This window comes from Zea mays, chromosome 8, assembly GCF_902167145.1.
Source record: "Zea mays cultivar B73 chromosome 8, Zm-B73-REFERENCE-NAM-5.0, whole genome shotgun sequence".
NCBI classification, from domain to species: domain Eukaryota; kingdom Viridiplantae; phylum Streptophyta; class Magnoliopsida; order Poales; family Poaceae; genus Zea; species Zea mays.
Genome location: NC_050103.1, coordinates 70885382 through 70890438, shown reverse-complemented (window position 1 = coordinate 70890438; position 5057 = coordinate 70885382). Strand labels below are relative to the sequence as shown.

The 5057-nt window shown below is 47.7% G+C and overlaps 1 pseudogene; it reads right to left on the bottom strand.

Annotated features, from left to right (window-relative positions):
• Positions 1–2303: 2303 nt before the first annotated feature.
• Positions 2304–4640, bottom strand: LOC109941560 (uncharacterized; annotated as a pseudogene).
• Positions 4641–5057: the final 417 nt, after the last annotated feature.

Genomic DNA, 5057 nt, shown 5'->3' with positions numbered 1-5057 from the left:
AGCATTTTGGGTGTATAGGTGACAAACATAATGCAACAATCAGGATGCATGCTCGTCCTATTCGTCCTCACTGATTTTGCCAACATAATGTGGCAATAACGTTCTATATCGGTGGCATTCTTACGACTCTCACGATATTTTGCTAGTCGTCAACTACACATACGTTTTCGAGGTTAGTGTACCTGCAGAAAATTCCATCATAGCTCAGTTCCCAATGATGCAAGTCACACATGACAGTGTATCACAGTTTATACTCCATATATTGCTATATGGAGGCCAGCTCATCATTAAGCGCCGAGCCATGCATAGGCGCCGTTGCCACACTTTAATCATAGGGCAACTCATTATGGTAACTCACCTTCTTACCTGAGCGTAGGTGCATCGTTACAAGTACATTACACTTCTCAGTATTCCCATGTTTGTATACCCATACACATCCATGGGGTACTGAATTCCCAGAAAAGTAAATACTCCACATCGCAGCCTTCATATATACATATGTGGAACATGTATATAATCAAGCGCAACAATTAAGCACTCCCCTAGACCGACGTTTGTTCGGTCATGCTCTCACATCTCACCTTACCTGAGCGTCGATCCATTCAGAACTGAATGGCCCCAAAAATAACAATACACATGTATGCAATACCCACCCGGTTGTGGGTTAGTGGTTTCTAAATAAGCCACCTGATAGTCCTTAATTTAGGGCTTAACAGAGGATGTCGCTAGCATTATAGTCTTTGAAAACTATTTTTTAAAGCCAATCAATGTTTTTAGTTGAAAATAGGTTTTTCGAAACCAAAACTTTTGTTTTGAAAATACGCATGTGAACGTATATACTTAATCCTGCTCCGATACCAGCTGTGGCAGAACCTCCCAAGTTATTAGGCCCACATGCACCTGTCCTTGTCTCAAAGACCTCAGACAGCTATGCATGTGCACCAGATAACTTAACAGGATCCGTCTGATTGCCCAAGGACATCGGATAAACCACTTACAACCAGAACCGCGGGATTAAGTAACACAAATCACACACACCAATATTTTGCAGCGGAAATCTTATTACCAAATTTTACAAGTTACAAAAATTTTACTTCGTACATGATCGGAGTGATTACTACAGTGATTCAAAGAAAGAAACTTTGAACTGTTATAAATTATTTATAGTTTTGAAATATATGCTAGCTCAAGTGACCGTCCTCAATAAGAAGATAAAGACGGGGTATACTTATATAAGAAGGCCGAGCCCACCGGCACTTAACACCATCAACAACAGCACAAAACTATAACCTGAAAAACAACAGGGAATAAAACCCTGAGTATGGAATTACTCAGCAAGACTTACCCGACTAAAGAAAAGACTCTCAAGGGTATGCTGGAATTGGGAATCAAGGAGAGGCTTTAGCAAGAATCAACTTAGATACTTTTGCAGAAATAGCTTACTAAAGTGAGTCCTTACTTTCAATATTTTAACGCCAAATTAAGTATTAATAGACTTTGTTTGCAGCTGGTCTAATTTCACCATCTCATCAATACAACATCATTTTTATTCATAATGTTCACATCTAGACTTAGGTTGTAGAAAAGTGACCAAGTCTTCATAACCGCGAAGGTACGGCGATCCGAATCGATTATACTCAGCTGAGGATCTCCAATCACATGACATATGTAGCACTTAACCCTTGCATATGTCAACCCGCCACCGGGGTTCTTAAGACCAGATCAGGTTCACGCAAACCGAGAGCACAGATACACCACCGTCCAGCCTCTTGCCACGGAGGGTACATGCTACTCTCGCCACCGCTCCACGCCCATTTCGTGTTATCTTATTCTGGCCTTAGTCTGCCCGAGGCAAGGCTTACCCATGACGAGGCATGTGACCAGTTAAAGGGTCCTCGGTCAGCACGCCTACATACGCGTTAATCCTTAATCAACCTGGGTAGAACATCACCTGTTCCTAACCCAAGTCTCAATTTAAGTATTTCCATCCTCAGGATTGTGTCTGTTCCTTAGGATGAAAGAGCATCACAGGGAACTTTGCAGTAAGATCCCACTATTGCTCCAAATGAAAATATTCTTGCAGGTAGAAGCCATCCTCTCCCGGGTTAGACTGAGGACAACCTCTATCCACAAGATCTAAGCAAGGCTAAGCGTTTTTGTAAATCATATTTTTGATACTTCACGGAAGTATCTATAAAGGTATGGATATCAAGGAAAGCAATGCATCAAAGGGTTCCAAGCAACTCCTATGAACCTAATGCACATTTCACTAGACTTAAAGTGTGCGAAAAGTATTTAAAAACACAAGGAAAGGGGTTGCATGCACCGGGGCTTGCCTGAGTAACACTAGGTTAGTGTTGTTAGGTGACGTCCACTTGACGAGTATCTTCAGGCTTGTCCATCAGCATCATCCTGCGGAGTAGCCCGCGCTTGGGGTCGACTTGGCTTGTCTTCCGCATCGCGCGATTGATTAACGTTCCTGAATGAAATGCATTATGCATATGAATGCATATCGACGGAAATATTACAAACCTAAATAATGCTACGCGATAGCGAATTAAAACACCTAGCAGCGAGGCGTCGAACAATTTCATACGGAGACACTAATTCAACTAATTGACCGGAATAGCGAAATAATCCGCTATAACTGAACCTGGCTTGATAATCGCAAGAACTGCGAAGTCGACGAGAGTTTCGTGACTCACGCAATTAATCGAGCACCTAATGAGCATCGCACTAGCACATTAATTTATTCAACGATCGAACTATTCTGAATAATTCATTAGCTTACCGTTTCAATAGCTGACTCGAATCCGCGAGATCGGTAGTGATCTTTCGATCTAGGCAATTTGTCGAGCGCTTGAGAAATATCGCGCTGCTAGCTTCGTCTTCACCCGATTCTTGGGATTTCGTGCTGACGCACGGATTGACGACGACCTTCGATTGCAGTCTTGAGCGAGCTGGTGAGGTGGGGTTGAGCAGGAGATGACGGGTTTGACGACTGGACTATGAATGACACAACGACGAGCTGGGACAGGATCCGAGCTAATAGGCACAATATGGAATAGTGACCAGCACGACAGACGAACTAAGTCATGGCGAGGTCGACGACGAGATAGGGATTTTAAAGCCGAGCGAGCCGAGAGGGCACGCTGGCGAGCAGGAAACAGGACACGCGGCGAGACTCGACGAGAAAACTCGACACGCCGTGACGAGGAGAGAACCTCACGCGCGCAATAGAGGAGCTAGACGACGACCGGTTAAAGGGAGCTTGACACGGGCAGCAGGAACAAGAAGCAGGCGCCGAGCTGAGGAACAACGGCGAGGTCGCGACCGAGCCGGGCGAGGAACACGCGACCAGCACCAAGGGCGATTCACCTGCGCAGGGGCGAGCTGCGCGCGACAGTAGAGCTGGAGCAGGGAACGTAGGAAGTGGAGGCGAGCTGGACTGCTGGCCAGTGACTCACGGCACGGCGAGCACAAGCACAGAGAAAGGGAAAGCGCAGAGCCGAGCTTGGCCGGCAGAAGGACACGCAGCCAAGGAAGCAGGGCAGAGGCCGCGGATGGCGGAACTCCGGCAGGGAAGCCTGCATGCGGCACAAGAGCAGGGAGCGCACAGTAGCCATGACGAGCAAGGAGCTAAGGCCGGGGCGAGCTCCGTGAAAAGCTGAGGGCGAGCAGGACGCACGACAAGAGATGGCGAGCTGCTCGGCCAACCAGGAGGAGCAGAGGTGAGGGCGGCCGGCACAGAAAAGCACCAGGGAGAGGAACACCACGATGGAGAGGAGGGAGATGAAGGAGATGGGCGAGCAGCAGCAGGGACCGAGCCTGGCAAGGTCGCGGCTGACAAGCGCCATGGCACCAGACTTGGGGAAGAGCCGCGGTGAGCAGAGAGAGATGGAGGGAGAGAGAGAAGCCAGAGAGGAGCGGTCGAGCAGGAGCCTCGGCACTCAGCGCGCGGCAGACAGAGCAGAGCAGGGACGCAGGGGGAGGAAGAAGAACGGCTGAACCAGAGAAACCTTGCGCACGCGGCGAGCCGGAGACCAAGCGACGGAGCAGTGCAGAGCACCAGGCGGGACAGAAAGGAGCGACCGGCGGCCATGGATAAGAGAGAGAGGCAAAGAGAAAGCAGGGACTGGGGGTGCGCCATGGGCGTTCGCGGCCGGCGAATTTCAGCGACGAGCAGAGGAAGGAGACGACTGTGGGGAGGACACCGAGGAAAGCAGGGGCAGACGACGCCGGAGATCCGGCCGGCGAGCAGGATTTTTAATCGCCCAGAGCGGCGGCTGGGAAAGAATCAGGCGAGGGTGGCTGCAGGATAAGGTTGTGCGCTGGAGAACATATCCAGGTGCTAATCGGCGCAGCGTGGAAGAATATCAGGGGAAACCGGCTGCTGGAAAAATCAGAGCAGAGGGAAGGAGATAGGGACGCTCTGAACTTCTGAAGAACGAAAAAAAATAGAATAAGGCCTCCACGGCGATAAAGTCGGACTCCAGGAAGAATCTGTGTACCATGGTTCCAAAAATTAAGATTTTGAAGAGCCAAACTAGATCAGGCTACAGTATTCGGACAATAATTAAGACAACACTGGTTAAGTCAAAATCGGATAAAAATTCATCCGTTATGTAAACATAGTTGAGTTGATTACCCTACAGTGTGGGATGGAGGATAAATTGGATCATAAACTTGCGCAAGATTTCGCGCGATTCGAATTATTTTGCCCCGCACATTTTAGGCGTTGAGCTCAAATTAACTTGTTTGGGATAAAAATCGTCCAAGTGGTTCGGGCTTCCGAATTCGTATTCGCGCGAGCGATGAATTTGAAATAATCACCGGACACACCAATTTTCGGAACAACTACGTTCTGAATATCACGAAAATTTTGGAAGAGCCCGAATTAATAGAAGTAAAAATGATGTCGCACTCGCGACAAACGGAACAGATGCGATATTAAAATCGTGATAGGCGAAAATAATTAAAATTTAGCATCTGTTTTATCCGTTGATATTACGTGCTTAAATCCGAACTCGTTGTCGAGCGGAATATAAATACCAGGG